The 26,736-nt window shown below is 36.5% G+C and overlaps 2 pseudogenes; both read right to left on the bottom strand.

Moving 5' to 3' along the window:
* Nucleotides 1–11,908: 11,908 nt before the first annotated feature.
* LOC138836057 (protein lin-28 homolog A pseudogene) lies at nt 11,909–12,539 on the bottom strand (annotated as a pseudogene).
* Nucleotides 12,540–17,292: 4,753 nt separating this feature from the next.
* LOC138836067 (U6 spliceosomal RNA) lies at nt 17,293–17,392 on the bottom strand (annotated as a pseudogene).
* Nucleotides 17,393–26,736: the final 9,344 nt, after the last annotated feature.

Below are 26,736 nucleotides of genomic sequence, written 5' to 3'. Positions count from 1 at the left end.
GTTAGCTAGGATTACAGGTGTGAGACACCATTGCCCAGCAAGTCCCTGTCTTTTAATTATTATTCTAAAAGCCTCCTATCCAAGGTCACTCCTAAGATAGTTAATGGACCTATGTCAATAGTTCCTTCATACTCTCATCTCCTGTTATGGCTATGGTGTCTTTTCCATCATATCCTGAACCTACTTCACTGCTCTCTTCCTAATACATGATTGTAGATATATTTCTAATTATTACCTAAATCTTGTGGCAATAAACCCTAAATTACTCAACTATTAATTTCATTTAATTTTTTTTCAATATGATTGTTGTTCTGTACAAATCTGAGCTTATATTGAACTCTTGCATCTACTTCTAGGCATAAGCAGAGCCTGGGCCAATTCTACCTTTAATACAAGAGGTTAGCCGAAGAATAGCCAGCAGTATTCCTGCCTAGGAGTCAGGACAAGTAGTTGAGTGCCTGAAAGAAGCAATGTATTCCTGACATGAGAAGGGGTAAGAGAGACAACAGCCTAGAGAGCAAACTGGCAGTCACAACATTTAACAACTTCTCCTTTGGAGAAATTGACCTCCTGCAAAGTGGCAGTGAGATAACTTATCTAGTGAATTTACTTATATGAAGGAAGTTGTCATGTCTCACTACACAACTCCCTTGTAGTCAAAGAGAGGGCATTCTTTTGTTTCCTCCGTAGGCCCAGACTCAGTTTATCTCCATCTTAGACTTTGCTAAGACGATATTCCTACCAGAAGATCTCTGATGAGGAGGAAAGTGTGATCTCTTGGCTTCTGAATGGCCCTTTGGGAACTGAGGCCACTTTTAGTTTTCAACCTGTTCCTTCTGACAATGGAAAAGCTCATTCTCTGAATTGTGCCCTACTATCAAATCTGTTCAGAGAAGTTCAAGGAAGGACAGATTCTGCCTGAGGGAGTGAGTTTCTTCATTTCCAATGAGGTCAATTAATATCTGATTCGAGGCCCAGGTGCAAGTCCTTCACCAGATCCCCAAGCTGGAGTGGATGTTAGCTCAGACTCAAAGCCATCCTCATATTTCTGCAGCTCTTTCTCATGAACCAAGAGGTTACAGGAGTTTAGTTCAGAATCAAGGAGAAATGAGAGTAGCAGAAGGACGATTGGCAGGGTGAGTAATTAGAAACTTTGGGTGAAAAAAGGGCTCAGAAAATCTAGGATCACTCACATCATTTGGGAATCACATCATAAGATTAGAGAATAAACGTAATAAATTACTACCTAAATTAGTAACTCCACTATTCTACATTACATGTGTTCTGTCAAAAGTTAACTGTCCTAGCTCTATTTGGTCAGGAAAATGGAACACATTCTTTCCTCACTAAGTTCTACTGAGTATCTTTATCCATAGCCCAGGTTGTCCTTACTCTCTAATTCTCTGTTACTTTCCTTTGCTGGATTCAATCAATGACACTTGAAAGTGTTAGCATCTTCAGACATGTAATTACACTTTCTTTTAATCCATTTGTTATAAAGTAAAACAAATTATGGGGAAACGTATATAAGTGGTACATTATCTTCCAAGGCATATTTATTTAATGTTATTAAGTATTATTTTAATAGTTTCATCGTTAAAACTTGAGGAAAATGTTTTACTATTAGCAGTAATTAGTTGCACAGTTTTTGTATTTTTCCATGTCTGTGTATTTGTTAAGCTTCTAACATCGTCTTTCCCCCAACTGTTGCCTTCTTAAAATTGCTTCAAATTATAAACTACATATGATGGTATTCTATGTGTTCATTGATATATTTAAATTTTGATCTAATATCCACATAATATAGGATATCTTCAACCTATTGTAACTGGTCTGAAAATCAATATGGACATTCCTCATTAAAGCAAAAACACAATGCCACAAAACCCAGTGAAATTAAGATTAGTTATATATTTAAAATATTTAGCAATTATACAGTAGAAACATTCACCTCTCATATACCAGAACATGTTTGTAGGTATGAATAGCACATTTTCTTCATTCTCTCTTTCTGGTGCATCTAAGTTGATTACACAGCTTGGTTGCTATAGAATATTGCTGCCATGAACATGGATGTTCATGTTGATTTATTTTCCTTCAATATGTATCCAGTTGCAGTAAGGTCATCAACATATCTGTCTTTTTGGTGTTGTGTAAACTTCCATTAAGATATCCCTATGGGTTGCACTAGTTTACAATGCCACAAAATCTAATATAGTTCCTTATTTATTTCAACCTATCCAGCAGTTTATTTATTTGAGTGGTAATAGCTATTCTGGTGTGTAAGATAGGATCTCAGTGACTTTCCTCTTTATTTTCCTTCGTGTTTGCTATGTGGATATGAATCTCAAATATTTTATTTATTTATTAAATATTTACATTTGTATTTCATTCCTGATCAGTGTCTTCCTTTTTTTTTTTTTGGTATTTGATCAGTTTTTAAGATTTATTATATTTTATTTTTTCCCATTACAAATACTCACTTTAGTGAGTAAAAAGATTTTTTTTCATTACAATGGTGCACAATTAACTAAAAACAACAGATTGTACATTTATATCACTGGATGTTTTTGTTTTATTTACAATCAGGAAATCGTTTTAATAAAGATGCTGAACTTCTTTCACTGATATTCTGAAAGTATAGTATCTCATATTGGCCTAAACTAATCTCTGAATTACCAGTCACAGCATGGGCCCCCACAGTCTGGGCTAAGTAAAACCACTAATACAGCACAAACTGGATTTAAAGAGAGGAAAAGGCTTCATAAAAGTTAGAAGAAAGGCATCACCTTCATGAAGCAAATGTTGAAGTTCACAAGCAGACCTTAGGAATCTGAATATCAAGAAGATCAAAGGATAAAAGTATTTAGAAGGACAACTTTAAAACTCCAGATTGGGGAGGTGGGACAAACAATATATACCAAAACTCAATGCTGAAGGGAAGGAGTGTTTTACTCCAAAGATCAAAGGATAAAAGTATTTAGAAGGACAACTTTAGAACTCCAAATTGGGGAGGTGGGACAAACAATAGATACCCAAACTCAATGCTGAAGGGAAGGAGTGTTTTACTCCAAACCTCATCTGTGTCTGACTCTCTCACACAACACACACACACACACACACACACACACACACACACACACACACACACACACACACACACACACACACACACACACACACACCTAGTGAGAGGTCTTTGCCAAAGTACAGTCATTCTGGACATAGACTCCGAATAATCAGAAAGTATCTATTGTGAAGACCTTTACTGAAAGTACCCATTGTAAGTAGACTTTTACTGAAAGTTAGAACTCAGGTTCCTGGAAAAACTGTGAAATGTCACAATAATGTTCTGCAAATAACTCCCCTAGCAATAGCCATCACCAATGAAAGAATGTACATAAAGCTACAGATTTTTTTTAAATTTTTCAATTTTTTTTACTTTTTATTGTGAAAATACTGTACAGAGTGGTTACAATTATATGGGCAAGATAATGAGTACATTTCTTATCAAGCATTGTAGCCTCCTCCTTTGTTTCCCACTCCTGTAACTTCCCATCCTCCCATAGTTCCCCCATCGAATTCTCTGCCCCCTTTCCCCACCAAAGTTGTAAAATTCGTTTTTCTCCATAAGAAGTTGTACATCTCATTGTTGCAATGGGTCCACCTGTATCCCTATTTAACGATTTGTTTTTTTTTCCCCTTCTGCTCCACAAATTATTGCTCATTGCTTAGCCTGCACTCGCTAGCCAATAAGATTGTTATAAGATTACCCAGTTAACTGAAGGGTCGGGGCTCTCAATTCTGACCCACTGCAATGGTGACAGTTGTGAGTCCAGGCTCGAGCTTGAAATAAAGGACTCTAATTTGCTCACATGAGAACTGGCTCCGTGGTGGTCTTTGGGAATCCTTATCTAAGAGAAAGACTAGTGTAAACAGAGAACCCCAGGGGCAGCTGTATGTGGGACAATGATGCTTTTTTCCTCTTCTTTTTAGATAATCAAACATTATGTTGTAGTTAGCTCCACAGCTGCTCCACACCTGAGCAGGAGGCAGGAAAGGATGCCTTAGACTGCAGAGCAGCCTTGTGTACCTCTGGCTTTCTGTGTAAGAATGCAGTTTGTGATCCCCTAGGGAGGGGTGGCCAAGCTGAAATGGGGGTATGCTTTGCCTGGAGGATGGCACCCTGTGAGCCCTGCATGCATGGTGAAACAGCCTGGAAAGCCCTGTAAGCATCTCCAGGATGGCCTCTCAGTGGCTTGGAGAAGTTGACTCCTGTAGTTGCACATGGCAGGAGGCAGGAGGAGAACAGGAATCCAGAAGATGGGAGAGGCACAGAAGCAAATGCACCTCTCCATTGAGACTCCTCGGCCATTCTAAGGAGGTTCACAACCCACATGTGGCGGCCACTGCACAGATCTCCAGAGGCCTTACTTCTCTGGGGAGCAGTGCCTGAGCCTGATCCAGTGCAGTAACTTCCCCAGTGGTCCTGAGCTTGGCTGGGCTGGAGCAGAGCCTACCAGCCATGCTTCCTCTGCCTTGCTATGTATAGCATTCCAGCAGCTGCCTAGGTTCCAGCACCCACAGCAGGCCAGCTCCTTGGGGCAGGGTGAGGCTGTGCTGACAAATCCTGGTGCTGGCGTCAAGGCAAGAGCGAGGCCTAACCCACAGGAGAGCTGGCCCTCACTTCCAAGGGCATCGAGAGAGGCATGACAACCACAGGCCCATCCTTGCTGCCCTCACTGGCCCTAGAGGTTACCTATAAGTCCCTGATTTTGTTCTTGAAATTCTTCAGCCACTGGTTGTCTCATTTTTCATTATCTGTTTGGGTGGGACTCGAGACTTCTTCCTCTCCTCACCAAGCAAATAGGCCCTAGCAAATCCACCCCAAATTGCACACCTCACAGACACTCTCCAAAACCCAGCTGCCTTTAGGGCTGCTGTTGCATGAGCTGTTGGCCAACTGCCTCTTCCTCCCTTCACAGCCTTCTTCAGGGCCTCCCAACCATCCTCTCCCCATCGCTCTCAGCCCCAACCAAAGCTCTGCTTACCCTGTGGCCTCTTCCCTCTCCACCCAGCCCCCATCCCCAACCCCAGCAGGGCCAGTGCTCTATGGAAATGAACTGGCGCAGCAGAATCAAAGGTGTCACAGTGTGCAGCCTGCTGAGAATTGGAGGCAGCATAGGTCTCTGATCACTGTCTTTCACTTCACTTACACATGTATTCATTATATTAATTTGGTATTTAATATTGGATCTCATAACTTTTTTTTAAGCCTTTGCAGAATAGCTGGTAGAAATATAGTCCCAAACTCGAATTGTCTCTTGTTTAATTCTTTCGAGATTCAGAGATATTTTAAGTAGATATAACCATCATAAATTCTCAATTACATAACATAGTGTTATTCAGAAAACATTTGCTTATGCATCTGTCATCAATTATTTACAAAACTAGAAACTTTTAAAGTTTCAACTATTATAGGAAAATCTTTGATTCATGTTGAATGGATACGAGAAGGTTGAGCTGTTGCATACATTCGTGTGTGTGTGTGTGTGTGTGTGTGTGTGTGTTTGCATGCGTGCATGTGCATGTGCGTGTGTAGGGATTATATGTATCATTGAAATCAAGGACAGGAACTTTTTTCCTTTTTCTGAGATATGCTTTATGGTGTTTCTTTGTTGGTGGTAGGCTCTGATTTCTTGCTTTTACCTGATGTGCACATTTCAGCTCAATTTTTCAATTAAACCTTCTTATTTAATATTGAGCATATAGTACTCTGAAATTGCTTTATCTTTAGTTTGCCATTTAGGATCTCTTTTTCCTCTTTAACTATTAATATTCAATATAGATTTTACCTCCTGACTGATTTTCCCCTACACAATTCCATGCACCTGTTATTCTAAATTCCAGGAAGAATAACATCAAGTAGACTGAGGCTAAGATCATACACAAGTATGAATTTAGTTTCTAGCTAAAAAATAATCAGGATAACAGGGCTGGGGGCATGACAAAGTGGTAAGAACACCCATTTAAGGGGCACAAAACACTCAATTCAAACTCTAATATCAGGGGTAATAAAGAAAAAAACTATGATTTTAAATAATTAGAACAATTGTAACACTTGAGTATTTGAGTGGAGAAAAATCCATGAGAGAGATAGAATGAACCTACGTTCCAATGCTTTCTACTTTAGTGATAATGTTTAATGGTACTTCAGACAAAAGAGAGTTACTTTGCAAATGAGCATGGATGTGCATTTGGGTGATGGAAATACTCTACTTACACAGGTGTAAATTAAATAGATTTTTTTCGGGTAGATTGTAATTCTTGAACTAAGAGCCTGGGTGATGTCCCTGAGCTTTTTCTCTCAAGGCTACCACTCTAATACTTTGAACCACAGTTCCAATTCTGATTTTCTGTTGGTTGTTTGGAGATAAGAGGCTCATGGACTTTCCTGCCCAGGATGGCTTCAAACCACGATCGTCAGATCTCAGCCTCCTGAGTAACCAGGATTCCAGTCATGAGCCGTCGATGTTTTTAATAATTTAGTAAATTGTATAGTTATAGAAGTTATACATTATCATTGTAACCTGTGTAATATATGTGTGTATGTATAGATTAATGCATAGATAGAAATATTTCAACATATTTTTGCATCTACAGGAGACTTATGAAATCATCATTCATTATAAAATAAAATGGAAACAAAAGTTAATAGGAGCAAAACAAAGGGAATTGTTACACGTTTCTTTTTGTTGAATGCAATATTAATTGTGAGAATCAGTTTGGGAAAACCATCTCTACTTTAGCAAAATGGATAATTGCTATTAATTCCAATCCATCTATTGGCCCATATTGTGCATCCTCACACATGAGTGTCAAAATCAAACCACACTTTTTGACTTTGTATTTAACTTACCTGTTATAATTTAGGCGATAGATGAAGTAATCAAATAAGGATTAAAATAATAGTAAGCGAGGCTCTGAGTTAGAGCTGAAAAAGATTTTAAATATGATAATAGCTAATCAAGATGCATATTTCTTAATTTCATTCTGTTGTTATGTCTCTCATTCCCACATTAGGAAAGTACATAGAAGTTTCTCAGTAAATTATATGTACAATTATTAAAAATGTATTGAAAGAATATGGGCACAGTGTGGTTTTAGCTTATTGAGACCTATATGGGGTAGTTTGTTTTTGAGGACTTGCAAAACGTTGCGATGGAGATGATGGGAAGGATGTGCTTATTCTGGAAAACAGGTTAGGGGATTGCTCCCAGAAAGATAGTGATGAATTCTTCCAAATGGTTTCAGTAAAATCACTTTCACAACCATGTTCACTATTGCACTATTCACCATAGCCAAGTTATGGAAACAGCCCAGATGCCCTTTGGCAGAGAGATGGTTGGCAAAACTGTGTCATATATACAAAAGTGGATTGTACCTATCCATTATGAAGACTGTTACATTATTTACAATGAAATGGATAGATCTAAAAATATGTTAAGTAAAATAAGTCAGAGCCAGACACACAAAGGACCCATGTTCTGTCTCATATTTGGAAGCTAGAACTTTATACAAGTTTACACAGCAATATTAACCAAATCATGCTATTTACAGAGAAGTATTTAAATGATGTCATATTTTTTATAAAATTGAACTTTTAATACAACAAAATGAATACCAGGAAACAATCTGTTGGAAGATGTGAGGGGAAGTCAAAGGGAAGGAATAAAGTGAGCTATGGAGGAAGAAAGTGAAGACATAATATTCAATGCAGATAGTATGAAACTAGAAAATATTAAAGTGTGGTGAGGTTTTGAAGGGTAGGGAAAAGTTATATAAATATCCATTATACATAAAAACATGATTTATTGAATGAAAATTCCCTTGTCCAACTAGTTAAGATAATAAAAATATAATTAAAAACAATGGAGACATCTGATCTTAAACTGTGCTCTCTTAAGCCATGAAACAATATAATAGTTTCTTCCAGAGAAATTTTCTTTTCAGGTATTTTCCTTATAGTGACAGAAAAATGATCAATGCAATGAATATCAATACATCACATTGCACATCATAAATAGACAATATAAAACCAGAGTAAAAATGTTAGAATTCATCACATGAAAAAATAACAGGTAGAATTTGCCAAATGCTAATTGATTGTTTTTCCAATACTTTACCTATGGTATCTAATTTAATCCTCACAATAATTGCATAAAGTGGAACTACTTACATTTTTAATTCTCAGATGATGATATTGAAGTCTTCAGAGTTGTAATCACTACTACAACATTGCACACATGGTAAGTGTTAGCCTGAGGTCCATCTCCAAATGTATCAATTAACCTCATTCTATTTTATGACTAAAATACCAGCCCTTTGTCTACAAATTCTAGGAAAAATTCCCAGTATTGTGTACACTCATAATATTTCACTTTATCTTTCTTAGAAAATAGATAACTGTAATATGAAATCTCAAAGTTCATAATCCATACATACCTCCATTGTGAAAGGAACTGCTAAAGTATAACATTCTTGATTTCTAGGTCAAAATAGCAGAAATAATATTCTATCCCTTCACTCAACACTGCACTGCCTGGGGACCCTATCTCTGTTTAACACTGTCTTACTGAAAGAATGACCTCCCCAATTCCTGATGGAAACAGACTGCAGGTCTTATACACCAATCATTTCCACAGTGTATCTCACCTAGGTTGTTTACTATTAGAAGTTTTTTGACTGCTTTTTATACCCAACATTTTGAGAGAAAGGTATACTTTAAAATGCTATTAAACCAAGACTGATATAAAAATCATCTTTGACCCCAGATAAATATTTTACCTTTCTTGTACCCAAAAATACAGACTGACCTATCATTAATGTTAGGAATGAGAGGATAAAAATCATAGACAACAAGACCTAAGCATGAATTAAAGCCTTACCAACTTCTGAATACAATTGGTTTAAAAAGACATAAAGGGCTGGAAGGTGTCTCAGAGGTAGAGCGCTTGCTGTGCATGCATGAGGCGCTGGGTTTGATTCCTCAGCACCAGATAAGCAAAAAGAAAAAAGCTGGAAGTGACGCTTTGGCTCAAGTGGAAGAGTGCTCGCCTTGAGCTGAAGAGCTAAGGGACAGCGACCAGGCCCAGAGTTCAGGCCCCACTACCAGACTCCACTCCCTAAAAAAGACATCAATACTACTACATTTTTCAAAATCTCTTTTTTTAAGAATTTATTTATTTATTTATTCATTGTATTTTCCCAGGAAAAGAAAGGGAAGGGAAGAGTCAGGATGTGTTAAAAAAAAAAATGGTTAGAAAGGAGGAAAGGAAGTACTTGGGTACAGCACAAATCAATCATGAAATAAAACACCCAGGACTGGTATCATAAAAGCCCAAGGGAGCTTTAGTCTGCAGGGATCAGAAAAAGGACAGACAGGTACACACTTTCCCACCCTCCCTCCCCATAAATTCAAGATTTCTCACAAAACTTTGGTTTCTCGCAGTAAACATGGAGTTACATTTGTCCGTCTCCCATTAAACAATCTTGTGGCCACTTTGACATGACTTTTCTTGCACCTGTGTACAAGTTCCTGAGTGACTGGAACACATATTAATATTCCCTTTCCTGGTCTCCTGACCCCACTTTCTACAAGGAAAGCCACACTTGATTTTCTCTAGTATTACAGAACAAACAAGTTTGGTCACAAATGTCATATTTGATGAGAATTATGTTTAAAAAACATGGACTCAGGTTGGGAACAAGGTGTGTGTGTGGGGTGTGGAGAGGTTGGAGCCCTAGCGTCTTCAGAATCTTTGCATAAGTCACATAAAAGTTGAAGAGACATTCCAAGAGTCATCTGTGTATGGGCATGTAGGTTTTCTTTTGAGGGAGAAAAGGGTAGAAGATAGGGACTTATTATTATTATTTTTACCAACGAAGATCTAGTCCAAAATGGGAAATAGAGGAAGAGAGGGAACAAAAGAAAAACTAGTTCAAGATCCTCACTATAGAAGGTCCCCCAACTTAGCTTCAGATCCTTTTGTCTAGTGCATAACCTTCTGTCAAAGATGGTTTGGCTATTTTTCTCAATTCTAAAAGAAGTTTGTAAACAATAAAACCTCAAAAAGAACATGGAGAAAAAACCCACACATTATTATTTACGCAAACTAGGCCACCTAGCAAATGATCAACTCAGAAACTCAGTAAAGTCCTACAGAGCCTAGACAAATACAATTAACTAGATGGGCCAGCATTTGTGGGGAGACAAGAAACTAGGATCAGACACACATCACCCAATGCATTCTATTGCATTTGTCCTGTTTCAACACAGTGAGGTAGGTTTGCGGTGATCTCACAGAATGTAAACGAAACTCCCTTTTTCTCCTTTAGCTAACACAACACTATGAACAATTATGCAGCAGGGCAGGACACGGGCTCCAGAGAGAGGCCTTCATTTATGGATTTCCCTGGAAGCCGAGACTGAGGATTTTGGTCCTTGCTTTTTATAGAGCCATCCCTGCATGGCTAGTACAAGGTGGACACATATCTGTGGTCTTAAAATCCAAACATATCAATTCCCATTCCTTAGAGGAAAAAAATACATATACAGTTACGTGCACAGTAATCCCAGGCCAACCTAGTAAAGGATAGATGTGGTATATGGAAAGAAAACAAGTCCCAGAGCCATAGGATTAGACAATCATTACTAACCTTGGCTTCCTCTTTGGGCCTCTTCTACCTTGTCTGCACCACCATTTCCTGTTTAGACTAATTTCCATTCTTCCAGCAGAAGGAGAACAAGTCATGGGGCAACCCAATTAAAAACATTTCCAAGGGTTGATGTGGTTTCAAGACGACCTTATGGCAGAAAAACCAGCTCTAATTGGCAAAAATGAAGTAGTTCAATAGGCTAGGCACTACAAATGGTTGTTCTCCATGGTGATAAAAACAACAAATTCTTCCTGCTGTGCCGACCTGGAGTTGTTGCCTACTTATCCCTGAGATTGCTCATGTACCTGAGAACACAGTGCAGGAAGGAGGGCCTTAAGATTAAAATATATAAAAATACAATACCAGAATATGTATAATAAGAAAAAAAGTTAAAATGCACAAGATATATCATTCTCACATATAGTGCAGTTTTGGCATCCTGGAGAAAGCGGGGCCCAAGGTGCAGTTATCCAAGGGAACAAATAAATTACAATCACATTGGCCCAGAATTGGAGCGGGGCGGGGAGAAGCACAGAGCAGCAGGTTTACAGCCATTCCCTAGTAACCCATGTTGCCTGTCATCACAACCAAATGCCTGGACAAGCTCTCCCAGCACTACGGCTCAAGATAGGGTGATGAGGAAACAAGATGTTTAGGAGAGGAGGTGGTGGAGAGACAAAAAACAAAACAAAACAAAACAACCCTACCTTGCTCCTGACAGTCCCTCCTACCCGAGGTATTACACCTTGGGGATTTGGGCCCATGGATCTGCTGGTCTGATGCTTATTTGTTTCACACCCTGGCAAGAGAAATAGGACACATCCTTCTTTAAAGGAACAACTTGCCAATCTGGGTCATTTTTAGAAGCTGGAGGCTGGGGGGGGGGGCAGAGGGAGGGGAAGGATGTAGGACAGGTGAAGCTTATCATATAAAGTATGCAGGTTTCAAAATGGTTCCCCCAAAGCCCCTCACTTGAATTGGGATAGATCATGATGGGATTCCTATGCATCACCCCTTCCCCTCATCAAAAGACAAGATGGGGTGATGCTGGGACATCCCGGCCTGAGACATATGGCAGTGCCAGCTACTCACCAACCCATCCCATATCCCCATTTTCTCCACTTTGCCGTTTCATGCCTTCTCCTTGAAACTTCCTGCTGGCAAGAGTAGCCCCCCTTACTCTGGTGGCTCAATATTGGGCCTCGGGGAGCAGGGCAGGGCTGTGATCTCTTCTTCTTCTTCTTCCCTAAAGTAGGCAGGCTTTCCCTGGGAACTGGGGACCTGCTGAGCCTTCAGTGGACAGGAGGACACCATGTGGTTGATGCTTTGGCAGAAGTGGCACTTCTTGGGCTGTGGTGGCAGCTTGCATTCCTTGGCATGATGGTCTAGACCACCACAGCTGTAGCACCTGTCTCCTTTGGATCTGCGCTTCTGCATGTTCTTCAACTTTGGCCGCCTCTCACTACCAAAGAGAACACCCCACTGGGCCCAGTGAATCCAATGGATTCTACGCCTTTGGCAGACTTCTTATAGGTAAACTCCACAGCCTCTCCCACCCTCAGGCTCCAGAAGCCCTCCATGTGCAGCTTACTCTGGTGGACAAAGACGTCCACCAGGGGGTCCAGCGCGACCATGGTGCAGGCGGTCATGGATAGGAAGCCGAACCCCATGATCACGTTGAACCACTTACAGATGCCGGCCCTGTGCAGCAGCTGCAGCTCCTCCGCCGCCTGAGCCGAATCCCCCGGCGCCTACTCTGGCTCCTTCTCCACTGCCTTGGCACAGCCACCTGCAAACTGCTAGTTGGACACCAAGCCCATGGTCATTTGCTGAGCCCTCGTTCCCGTGCCCCTGGTCGGGCTGCTGCTGGCCCCTGAGAAGTCCGGAGGCAAAGGGGAGGTTCAGAGAAGAGGCAGCTACATCTTACCCCGCACAATCCATTTTTTCAAAATTTCTTATGATACTGAAGATTCAATTATAAACTATTAACACTTGAAAATAACTCATTTTTAGGGGAATAGGACACAAAACACAAGATTAATCCTAATCATTTTCGAAGACTATTTATACTACAAATTCACTCTTTTTTTTTCAAATTCACTCTTATAACTACAAAGATTCTAAAAATAACAAGCATAGTGTCACAAAGGACATAATTTAACTTCATCATGTAATTCAAAAGACTGTGCTAATAGAAAACAAAGTTATACTAATAATTAGCTCACCCAATTCACTTCCATTCTTTTATTCTATATCTTTTAGTTTCATAAAAACTGGCTTTTCATAAAATGATGCATAAAAAGCCTATATACCCATTTACATTTTCAGATTTTAACAATGTTTATTTCAGAAATGTTTTTAGCTGTATAGTCAATGAACTGAAAACCATGATCCTCAGATCTCAGCCTCAATAGCTAGGATTACAGGTGTGAGCCACCAGCACCCGGCTGCTTTATTTATTTATTTATTTATTTATTTATTTATTTATTTACTTATTTATTTATTTATTTATTTTCGGTTGTGGGGCTTGAACTCTGGGCCTTTGCTTTGTCCCCAAGCTCTTCAGCTCAAGGCTAGTGTGCTGTTACTTTGAGCCAGAGTGCCACTTCTGGTTTCCTGGTGGTTAATTGGAGATAAGAGTCTCACGGCCTGGCTTTGAACTGTGATCCTCCGATCTCAGTCTCCTGAGTAGTTAGGATCATAAAATATTCAAAGGGTTTTCAGAAATTGCAAGACTTTCTCTGGGATCTTATTTATATTGGAAAAGATATTCAAAAATCCTTATTTGTTAAAGTTGTGATAGTTACTCCCACAAAAGAACAATTAATTAAGAAACATTTGTATGTACAAAACAACTTCAAATGCATCCACAATCTGGAGGTGACACATGCTTTTTGTTTGTTTTTGCAATGTATATCTAACAAACATATCCACAATACTGATTTTCAGTAAATATGATGGGATATTCAAACCTAAAAAATATGGGGTTTATTATCTTAGTGTGAATAGATATGATCTTACAAACAAAGTTATTTTCAACAGAAATCTGGAAAGTGTTTATCCACCTTGAGTTTCACAGGAATAACCAGAGTAATACCTGTTTGGTTGAGTTGGTCAAAATCACTCTATGAGTATATCTTAAAAGTATATCCAATTTAAGATGTCAAATACATATTTTGTACTGACAGTCATCTTACAGCAATAACTCCCTACCTAATTATATGTGTATCTTCTTGCCTAACATATACTAAGAACCGAAAGTGATCTCTTTTATCTAACTTAATGGTGTAAATGCTTTGATTATGAGGATGTTATTATTTGACAAATAACATGTACAGAAGGGTGGTTCCACTGAAATGACAGGATGGAACCCTGATAAATAACAACATTTCAACACAGCTCTTTTCAGCCTCACTCTATCCACATTGGCAAGCAACATTGCAACCACACACACACACACATACACACACATGTGCGCACATGTACACACACACATACATGCATGCCAAACTCAGGGTTTATTGTACAATAAAGTTCAAATAAAATATTAATGATTAAGAAAAATGATAATTTGCCTTTTTACAAAATAATACATAATCCAGTCTCCACGATTGTTATATTTTACCTGCCTCTCCACATGTGACCACTTAATTTATTTTTAGATAATTCATTCATTCATTCATTCGTTTTGTGCTAATACTAGAGCTTGAATTCAGGGCCTGACTCTGTTCCAGAATTTGTTATTTTTTTGTTTTAGTTTTCTCAAGGCTAGCATTTTAATGCTTATACTACAGCTCCATTTCAAGCTTTTGTGGTTACTTTCAAATCAGAATCTAATGGACTTTTTTTTCTTGGTCTGGTTTCAAAGCACAATCATCCGATTTCATCTTTCTGATTAGGTAGGATTAAAGACCTGAGCCACCGATGTGGCTCCTACTTTTTCCTATACTTATCTAATGCACATACTTAGTAATTTAAAGCTGAGAGCATACAACCAAGATGTACAGTGATGATATTTTCCTGTCAGAAATTCATGTTAGTAATGTAAATTTATTCTTAAGACCATATGCAAAAAATAAGAAGAAATCTGATGATGATGATGATGATGTGTGTGTGTGTGTGTGTGTGTGTGTGTGTGTGTGTGTGTGTGTGTGTGTGTGTGTGTGCTGTTGCAATATGTTCCACATATAAGCACTGTACAGGGGTGTCCAGCCATTCACAGTTATTGCATGAATATCTGCCTTGAGCTACCAACTCATGGACAATTTCTAGTTTTCCACTCTAGGCTTCCCAATGAAGAGGGGTTTACTCATCCTCATCCCTATTATTCATATGTGTGGCCTTTTTGGAAATAGTCTCTGCTGTAGTAAGCTGCAAGGCAAGCACTCTACCACTGATCCACCATCCCAGCACAAGTTTTAAGATTCTTGTTTGTAATTTGGTCAAAGCTCTGACTCTTTATGTAGGCTACTAAAAATGTATTTACTAATTTCAAGTAAATTCATATATTCTAATTCCATCTCTTTTAAAAAATAGAAGCATGGATTTTGTGGCTAGCTAGGTCATTGCACATCTCTATCTATTTTCCTCTCTCTCTTTCATGGTTCTCATAGACAATATGATTGCTCCATAATTATCCTAATTTATTTTGTTTTTATATTTTTGGTTGCATCATTTCACTTTCTGCTCTGCCATTTCCCAAATCAGCACCACATAAACAGAACCATCCAGAAGTGGTGCTGTGCCTGAAGTTGTAGAGTGCTTGCCTTGATTTGAACAGCTCAAGACAGTTCCCTGGCCCAGAGTTCAGGCCCCACAACTAATTTTTAAAAAAAGAATCTAAATACTTGATAATTCTACTAACAGATCTGACTAAAATCAGTTGAATCACACTTTTCCTGTACAATGAAGGAATAGGTTCAGGCTAGGAAAGCAGCTAGAGAAGGCAGGCAGATTGTATCTGTGACAAATCTTTGTGGATAATGGTATCGAGGATTACTTACTGGTTATTCACTTGCACTGTAAGCACGATTCTGAATGATTGCTTGCTGATTCTGAATTATTGCTTTGATCATTATATCCTCCAAGAAGAAAAAGTGAAATTTATTTGATAGAAAAGGACTACTAATACATTCTCATTAAGCATCTTCAATCATCAAAATCACCTGAAGACAATAGACAGGCCTATTTTTTAGATGAAAACAAATGTCTTTAATAAAACAAGAATTTAGGTAGTCATACAAAGGACTTCTATTTTACTACTGCATTATACATTTATTCTAATGTTGAATACCAACATTAGAAAGCTATTAGAAAGTTCTTTAAGCCCATAAGTTGAATAGTGAGTTCTCTTACACTATAACATGGTATTTCCCAAATCATTTACATAGAAGCCATTGTTTCCTATTTTCTCATTCCTAGAATAAGCTGCACATGAAGACACCACTGGTCCTAATTTTCAGTCTGTACCTTTGAATATTGAGGAAAATCTTTCCTCTGCTCTCTATAAATTCCCTACTCTCCAGTTAGAATAATTTAGAGTAGTAAAAATGGAAAAAAGATAAAATAAATCATGGTGAATAAATATATGCAGAAAATTCACCAGATTTTTCTGACCAGTTCAATCAATGTGAACTATTGGAGAAAAACATGGACATCTCATTCCCACTGGCACTCAAAGTCTCCGGTTAAGCAATTCTGACGAAGACAGGAAGTAAGATGAAAAAATGAGGAATGGTATCATTTGCAAGAAAAAAATTGAGGAAGATCCAAGCAAATTTCTTCTTTTGGATCTCGAAAACTGCATTTGATATTTCCAAAAGGATAAGTAAGTATTACTACCTCTTTGAAGTTGTGGAAGACTATACAAATTGTTCTCCTAAGTTGTAATGGTTTGGTTGAGTTTCTTAAATTTCAAAAATGCCAGTCCATCCTTTGTTTCCCTACAATTTTTATTTTCAAAATACAAAGCAACAGCAATATCTTACTTTAAAAATTCATGGATTCCATGTATTCATCCAAGTGAATTGCCTGACTTTGATGTCAAAATACATTCAAGAGTTGTTTGTGTACATCTATAATGATTTCTGCAGAGTTTGTGATTTTTTCAAATCAGAAATAATTTTAACTTATCTTTTGAAATAAATAGTATAGAAACTAAAGATGTTCGTGGTGCTTTTCTGAAAAAAGTATATCTGTTTGTATAATGTCCATAATCTATTTAATTCGCTCCTAGATATAATACTTTGAATTCTACATTGTTATATAATGTATATGTTCATTAATAAATGTGTCCTTTCAGATTGCATTGCATATAGAAAAAGTTTAAGATTCTTTTTTTTCCTAGGTCCTTGTATTATTTTATTTCTTTGGGATAAAATGACAATGTTAACTAATTTCAAGTTTTGTAAAGGTTATGCTATGTAAAGGCCTTTCTCAGGTGAAGATTTAATATACTGATGTCAAACTAACCTTTAATTCTATGAATTACACGTATTGTTACACTTCTATTTTTGTAATGAACTTTTTAATAACTGTTTTTAACTGTTTTTCATTTCTTGCATCAGAAGAATGAAAAATATGGAATACTTCACAAATTTTCATATCATCCTTCGGCAAGTGCTATGTTAATCTCTGTATTGTTGTAATTTGGGTAGGCCTGCTGCTGAAACATGTAGTATCATCTAAATTTAAGTACTTAATGATGCACTCTTTATACAGGCATATATCCATGGTTGACTATTTATAACAAGGAACCCTTATTGTTCCTAAAAATTCTATTGATCTTATTTCTCTAAAATTCTATGTGTAATGGAAAAAAACATATTTCTTGGTCGATTGCTCACATTTGCAATTTTTTGTCAATGACTATTTTGTCTTTTTCATTTTAAATTTAATCATACTTTGAAGCCTTTACAGCTATGTCCAAAGGTGATTGCTTTTCAAGTATTTATCAACTGAGTTAGCTTTGTGGAGCTAATGGATTCAAAGAAAGCCTTGCTTAAGAGCTACTTCTTAACTTGTGCAACTTAAAATTTCCCAAATGAGGTCTTGCTGGGACAAATGTCTAGCTGACCCTTTACCTTTCTTCCATGTAGGAACAGACCAATCAGAATATCTTACCGTGACAGCAAAGATTGTCCACTGGAACAAAACTAACCTTAGTTACAAAAGATCATAGAGAGATGAACAGTTCAGACAGAATTGTTTAGAATGGAAGGCATTTTATCAAAATATACTTGTTTATTATACTTATCATTTCAAAAGTAGCTAAAGCCAAGAAGGTGAAAAAATTGTTCATATGCATGATTACCTACGGTCCTTGCCTGTCTATCATCCAACCAGGCAGGAACTTACACTACTGACTTTCTATCACCAAATATTTCCATAGCTCCTGGAGAAGTCCATAAGTATCTCTAGCCTCTAGGCTGTAAATCAACAAATGGTAAAGCTTTAAATCTAACTCTACCAAAAACTGAGGAAGAGATAATGGAATAATACTTTAAAACAGAATTGCTTTTTTTATATTATATATATTTATATATTTTATATTTATATGTGCTGATTTTAAATTTCACACAGTGAATCTTACTAGAATTGATAGTTTGACAAATATATTGACATTTATACTCATAAATAGATTGGAATATAAATAATTAGGTTTAGAATATATATTAGAATATAAAAAGTATCAATTCAATGTCTTCGGTATAAACTTGTGATACCTTATGTGTTCGTGGTCTTCTGAATTCATATGGTAAAATAACAGTATTGTTTTCCACTAATGTATGTGATTTTACTCTGATACTCTGTTTATTGTTTTAACTTGGTGGTCCCAAAGTGTTTTTCTCCATATTTCTGAAGCATTCTTACTGATTATACCCAAATTTTGCTGATATGATGTCTAAAAGCTATTATTCTTCTGCAGGACCCACGGGCCCTAGGATACCAGGTTCAAATTATCTGCAACATCAGATAACAAGGGCAAGACTTCTCACTTAGGCTCATGCAACATGCCAACAGAAAGTAATTGAAGACTAATCTCAATTTCTCATGTCCTATAATATTTCAGGTCCCCAATTCCTTACAGGAATTAGCAGTAATCAACTGTGAAATGCAAGGCAACATGAAATGAAAGATGAGATCACAAAATATGAGAGAAAGTACTGTAGTTCAAATTTTCAATTTAAAAATGACCAGCCCATATGAGTGAACAAAATCACAAATGAACAAGATTATTTTTAATACCCCTCTCCTAATGATTAATGAAAGATTTCAGTGCAGCATAAGTTGGCCAAAAATAGTTTCTGGAACGCTAGATCCATAATTGGTCTACCAAGGCTAGGAAAACTTGATTTAGAGGTCAAATATAATTTAGAAAAACATTAAGTAAGAAGATCCTTAGTGCTTCAAAACACCGGTACTTCAGAAAACTAGGTTGTATAGTATAAAAATGTTGTTATTCTCAAACTAATGATAACCTACCCTTAATCTCCTGAAAGTATATTCATTTTCAAATAAACTATTTAAAATCACATTTGCCAAAATAACACTTGACAAGTAGATGATAGTGACATTAAAAGGCTTAGAAGTGTAGGGAGCAAGTTAAAATAGAGTTGATTTACTTACCCAACATTAATATCAACCAAATTCATTCATTAAAGTGTAGAAATAGTACCCCCACCATTTGTGTTGTTTAGTAGGTGCCTTCCATAAATGTGTTAAATAGATCAGCCTCCCATATTCCAAACCCAAGTATTAGCTAATAAAGTAAATTTCATCACATAAGAACGTACATTTTAAAAAGTCACTAATAGTTGCTTTATCAAGTGTTGTTTTATGTGTTCCCTATCTGTCTAATATAGTAAGAAATATGACTTTAAGTCTTGCATTTGGGTACTGATCAGAGATGTGACAAATATAAAATATGTCTTCTATTTCTATCATATTCCTCTACACTCGTAAATTTTAGTTTTCTTCTTTTTCCAAAACTTATAGGTAGTAGAAAATATTATCCTAGGTAAAATTAAATAATCACACACCATTGTACAAAGCCATTTATAAAAACTGGTAGTTAGGAATACATTCTAAGTAATTTTTAAACTTTCTTGCTGCCTAAAGATTAATCTTCCAAATGAATGAGAATAAAATCATGTCTAAGTGATTCACATCTTCAGTCTTGCAAATTGTTATTGCAGATGAATGAATTATGGAAATATAAACTGGCATCAGTTCATGTATATGTGGGATTGAAACTCCATGGAATGTATATAAACCTTTCAAAGTATTAACAGGCAGTTTAACAGAATGACTATCAGGAAATTGAAAACAGAGAGGAACAATAGTAAAGAAATAGAATGAATGAAAAATACAACAAGGGACAAGTACAGCTAGAATACTCAATGTACACATGTAATAAAGGAAGTGGTAAATCTGAAATAAATCTTGGAGAAAGGGTTGGTTCAGATTGATAGAAGGAGTGACTCTGATCCAGGAGCATTAGACAATTAGATGGACATATTTAATTGTAACACACTTGCACAACCTTTTGAAATTCAGTTAAAACACACAACAACAAACAAAAACATACAAAAATTACAACCAAACAGCAATCTCTAGACAGTATGAATATGACCTATCAAAATTTTAAATAGTTAATGAAGGTCAGTCTTTGGAAAAGCAAACAAAGCTGTGCAAAGAGGGCAGTTTGGGGTGTGGGGAGAATTTTAAACAGATTTAAATAGATTGTCTAAGGTTATAAATCACCTATATCTACTGCAAATATTTTCTTCTGCGAATGTTCTTTGTCTGAACTGGATACTCCAGTCCTGAGGCATATTTGATAGCTTGTAAAGACAGAATGGAAGAAACAAGAACAAGAACCTATTACTCCACTGGAGAGAAAGCAGTTCTCTTTGTTTTCTCTCAATCTCTTCACTACTCTATTTTCATACTTTTAATAAAGTCAAGAGATTTGGAATTTTTTCTTTCCTTCTTTGTTGTCACAACTATGTTTATGAAGACCAACACTAATGCAAATCTTTGTCTCCAAAAAACCAGTCCAAGAACCTGTAATCACAAATATTTAGCTATATTTTTTTCTTTTTTCTTTAACTTGAAATCTTCTTGTGTCTAATGTGCCCACAAAAATAAGTACTCCACCCCTTTTTGGTTCAGTCACTTTTAACCTCAAAGATATATTTTGCTAACAAAATGCTTAGAGGAAACTGAAGAATAATCCATTTTTATCTTCTCTCTTACAACTTTTATCTTCTCTCTTAAGACTTTCCTTAGATACCATATTATGAACAGTGGAATAATTCTTTGCAAAATCATTTCAATAGATTATTTTTCTCTTGGTCTTGCTTTTGCTCAACAAGATGTATGGAGAAGAATAGAGTTAAATCACCCATTCCTTGGATTACATTGTCTGTTACAAAGGACAATACTTCTATGTCCTACTTCTATGTCCCTTCTTAGCTCTTGCCTGATTTCCAATTAATCACAGTTTCTTGGCTTCAAGTCTAGTGAAGGTGAAGGACTATACTGCATCTGCCATTGCTACATCTTCAGGTTTCTCTTTTAAAACTCTTTTATTTGGAGGTGGAATTTATTTTCATGTCTTCATTCAATTTTTTCTGCATTATACTGAGCCAAATAGGCTCTGTAAAATCACTTTAGGTAGCAAAAACATTAAGACAATCTATATCAAAAAGTTTTGGCCCCCTCCACGGCTGAAGCCAGTACCCTTAGCTAGGGCTTCTAAGAACGCGTTTTCTTACCTTTGCAATTTGCTCAATTCTTTTCTGATCCCGAAACTTTTTGGCTTATGTAATAAAAGAAGTCTTCACTATTTCATGTTAATGAGGATATTATATTTTTGAGCTACTTAGAAATGTGAAGTATCCAATCAGATTTTTGTTCTGTGTTTCAGTGCTTCAAGTGCAAAGACACTGTGTAAACTCAATACGTTCTTACATTTTGAAGGGCACTTTCTCCGTAAATATTTTGACCAAAATTATCTTTTTAAGAAAATTACTGTTTAGTTTAAATTACACAACAACCTTGTTTCTCACAGTAAGACTGTATTTCCTGGGTAAGGACAATTCGCATGTTAGCCTACAGGATTTACAGCACAGTTTGTGAGGCTTGTTTGTTTAGTGTAAAAATGAGCCATCTTACCCACATTGCTCCCTCTCAGCTAAGTCTCCATGGATTTTTTTGCATGAAAGCCTATTTTCCCAGGCAATTTTAAATTTTAATAGGCTAAGTTAAAAAGTTTGAACAATTAAAATTTACCTGTCATAATTTTAAAACTCTTTTGAAATTCCTTTATCAGAATCGCGAATTTACCAAACCTAATTACACCTTTACCATCAAAAACAGTTAACATGTTGTTTTCATGATATATTATCCATGAAACTATTATTTTCCAGTTTCTTTATTATGCATATATATGAGCATATAAACTGATGCTGAGCAAAATAAACTCCAAGATATGGACAGAGATATTTATTTGCAGTTGTTGTTTTTAATGTAACTTTTTAAAAAATCCGTACTATTTGGCATCTAATTTGAATTAATTACCCCTTCTTTATCAGAGGACCATCAACATGAATGTTATATAACTTGACAATTTTTTCACAATATAATTGCCAATATTTTCATAAAATAATAAATTTGTACTTTCTCATACTAAAACTGACAACTGATTAATTCTATAGAAACCCATAATTTTTAAAAGTAAATAAGTTGTGTAAGAGGACAGAATATGTGTGTTCCTCAAAATAATAACTACTAATAACTACTCACTTTCAAATTCTGAACACTCCATACCTGAGAGATTCAAAATAGTACCTATTTGCATGTTATGTAATTCTGCAATAGTTGCATTTTGCAATGGGGTGTTACACATTGAGAAGTGAACAGAAAAATAGCCACATTCTGGTATAGGATAAAACTATGAAGCTTGTTATAATTAATTCTTCAAGATTAAGCAATTGTTTATCAGATTAAGCTATTATTTCTATGACCATCAATCCCAAAATTTATGCCATAAAGTCATCCTAGACCAACAGTTTCCAACTTGTAGGGTGCACCTCAAAATTCCCTTAATTCCCATCACAAATAACTTATTTCTATTGGAAAAAATACTACACCTATGCTAATGGGATGCCCTGTGTGTTCTGGAAAGAACACCACAATAAACTGGGTTGCATCATTTTTCCTCCACTGGCATTCTTGAAAATATTATATATATTTATACTTTTTAACTATCATAGATATTCAGGATGCTAAGATCGGAAGATTACAGTTCAAAGCCCACCCAGCAGGAAAGATCCCTAGATTCTTATCTCCAATAAACTTCTCAGCAAAAGCCAGACACAAGTGGTACTGAGCTTGAAGTGGTAGGGCACAAGCCTTGAGCTTAACAGGCTCAGAGACAGTGTCCAGGCCCAGAGTTCAACCCCTAGGACAAACCAATAAAACAAAAACAAAAATAAAAACAAACTCCAAACCCAGCATTTTTCTTATTTTATACAGAGGCATTTAATTAAGGAAATTGCTTCCTGTGTTACATACAGGTAGAAAGAAGTCACACAATTATTCTCTTCATAACATGTTATACCAAAGCCTCAAAACATTGCTGTTTTTCTAAATTTATAAATTAATATCCATTTCTTGGCAACTCGGTCTACATTATTTACATTATCATTTTATACAGGAACTGTTGGAATTATCTATTAACTGAGTTCTAATTATAACTCTCTTGAAATAACATGCTAGGCAAATTGAATGCAAGAAACATTTGTAAATTTGTCAAGTAAACACACTATTTAAAAAGAATTTTGTAGTATCTTATAGAATATGAAATTACAAACAACACCAAATTATTTATTTGAAGTCTGAACTCTAATTTAGAAAGATCTATCAATTCCTACATTAGATGAACTTTGCTATTCCTCAAGGCTTAAGCTTTTGTAATCCTTCATCCTTTCCTTGGAATCTAACAGAATGATGATTACTTACTTTTTCTAATTTTGCATGGGAATTATGAGCCATTTTGCATCTAAGAATGTTCTGTAATGAAGAGAGCATTTAAAAGCAGAAGTGAGGATTATATATGAGTTGCATTTCAATAGGAAACGACTTCTCAAAACATAATGACAAAATTAGCCCAAACTTCCAACTGCGTATTCCTTTCTGGTTTGGTATCTTTTAATAATAGAAAATTATACTACCTGGTCCAGGGAAGGTATCACCATGTAATTCCAGTCTCTAATCTCCTGTCAGTCTGAGTGCTAGAATTGAAGGTTTGTATCACATTGCCCCACCGTAGTTTCTTGGTTTATTTATATGTATATATATTTATTTATTTACTTATTTGTTTATTTATTTATTCATTTTTGGAACCGGTCATGGGGCCTGAACTCTGGGACTGGGTGCTGTCCCTCAGCTCTTCATCTCAAGTCTAGGTCTCTACCACTTGAACCACAGAGCCACTTCCGGCTTTTTTCTTTTGGCTTATGTAGTGCTGAGGAATGGAACCCAGGGTTTCATGTATGCAACGCAAGCACTCTACCACTGAGCCACCTTCCCAGGCCCAGAATAGCAATTCTGAACTTCTCCAGTTATATTATCCACTAAACTTCTCAGACTGTTCATGTACTATTTTCAAAGATGTTCTAACATTTGACGCAGGATATGAACATTTTCAAATGCACCTGCGGGGTCTCTGATTCATTCCATGGATCTAATCCCTTTAATACTGATTACTTGAATCTCTTACTATCCCGATCTCTATCTATGTAATTTTCTCACACTTTTTTGAAGAATGTTCGCTTGAGGATTTTTTAATTTTACAAATTATCACTTGATTCTAGTCTTACTCAGGACATATTTTCTATTGTTTTCTAACTTTTCTACATATTCTGAGAGTTGCTTCATATTTGTATTTGTGTGTGCACATATAAGTGTCTCTATATATATGTGTATGATTGTATGTATGTATGCAAAAGCGTCAAAATCTTATTCAGCAATCTTGTTCATGACTGGTATTCTAATACTTGAGCCATACTTCCAATCCATCTTTTGGCTGGTTAATTATAGTTTCTCAAAGACTGTTCTGCCCAGGTGGATGCAACCTGAACTTCCCAGACTCCTTTACATTCTTAGGTTTTATTTATCCAGTGGAATCTACTGTTAAACTACAAAGATTTTTGTGAGTGTAAAGTCAAAGCTGTAGCCCAGCTTTTCAACTCAAGAATTCATATAAAGATAGATGAACATACACATTACATATGCTGAGTGTACACTGTTAAAAATGTGATCCTAAGCTGGGTGGTGGTGAGATCTGAGGATTGGAGTTCAAATCCAGCCCAGGTAGCAAAGTCCCGGAGACTCTTTTCTCCAATTTACTGCAAGAAAACTGGAAGCGGCACTGAGGCTCAAGTGGTAGAGCGCTAGCCTTGAGCTGAATAGCAGAGGGTCAGTGCCCAGCCTCTGAGTTCAAGTTCCAAGACCACCACCAACAAACAATATATAAGTAAAGGAAAGAAAAAATGTGATCTTATCCACCAGTTCATAGCTAGTATAACCCTGCTCTCACAAGATGGACTTTTTTTTTTCCCAATTAAGTCTATGCTGTTATATCTCACTTGCATTGAAAAGAGAATTATTCTTCCATTCTACTTTCTACAAAGTTGTGTCATTAGCAAGCATGATTTAGAAAGGGAGTGGCCTCATACTTCCTGTTCCATGTAGGAGTAATGCTTTCTATATATCACTCTCATAAATCTACATACTGGACTTGGCTTTATTGTTTCAACGTTGTCTTATTTGTAGAGTCTTCTATAGTGTATTGAACCCTTATACTTAAACACAGAATTTCTCTTTCTCTTATTATTGCTATAGTTAACATGAGTTAACAAATTCATGTACACTTGGGAAATAATGCGCAGAACATACACTCACAAAAAAATGATCTGAGAAACTTCTTCCCCTTTAAAATTTGCCTTAATTTACAGAGAATTTACAAAGTTTGAACTAAATATACTCATGGATAATGTATTTATAAGCAATATAAATTTCATATTTTCACTTTACTAAGTTGTCTCTGAAACTCGTATTACTTCAGGTCCAAAGGTGTCCTTGTGTTATTTCGTTGAAGTCAGAAATCATTCACTATACCTCAAACAGCACCATAGATTGTTCCCGGAAGTAACCGTTACTGGATGTGGAAACTGATCCAAGGAGAGGAATTGAACATAGAGGATTTACAAAGTTCAAGTTAACTTGTGCTTTCCTTTTTACTGTAAAAGAAGAGAATCCGAGGTCTTGAAGAAAACTCTGTCCTTGACTTTGTCTAGTGTGTTTTTACTCATATATAATTTTTCTGTAAATTTCTAGTTGAGAGAATTACAAAAAGAACTAATGTGCCATTTGATGGCCAGCATAGAACAAAAGGAAATAACGTTGTTTTAAATATGTTCTACTGCAGGGGCTGGGAAGGTGGCTCAGTGGTAGAGAACTTACTTTGCATGCCTGAGGCCCTAGGTTCGATTCCTCAGCACCACATAAGCAAAAATAAACCAGAAGTGGTGCTGTGGCTCAAGTGGTAGAGCACTAGCCTTGAGTTGAAGACCTGAGGTAAAGCGCCGAGGCCCAGAGTTCAGGCCCACGCCTGGACCCCCCAAAAAAATTCTACTGCAAAGAAACAAAGACATGGAGGTTTTAAAGTGTTTTATGGATGGATATTTCACTCCTGACATGATTCTCTTATTGTAGGAGTCAGTTATCAATTCCTTTATTTTGGTCCTGAGTTCTCCAGAGCAATAAGGATTCCAAAAGAGCATCCAGTGCGTATGATCAGCAAAAGGAGCCATTTCTCACACCAGTAGTCCTTAAAGGAGGGTCCCAATGAAATATCTGTTTTTCTTTGTTTGCTTTTTTGTTTAGTTTATGTTGGTTCTGGGGCTAGAACCCTGAGGCTGGACCCTGTCCCTGAACAGTTTTTGT

This window comes from Dipodomys merriami, unplaced genomic scaffold (genome assembly GCF_024711535.1).
Source record: "Dipodomys merriami isolate MVZ:Mamm:240054 unplaced genomic scaffold, mDipMer1.0.p SCAF_248, whole genome shotgun sequence".
NCBI classification, from domain to species: domain Eukaryota; kingdom Metazoa; phylum Chordata; class Mammalia; order Rodentia; family Heteromyidae; genus Dipodomys; species Dipodomys merriami.
This window is presented reverse-complemented; position numbering and strand designations above follow the sequence as displayed.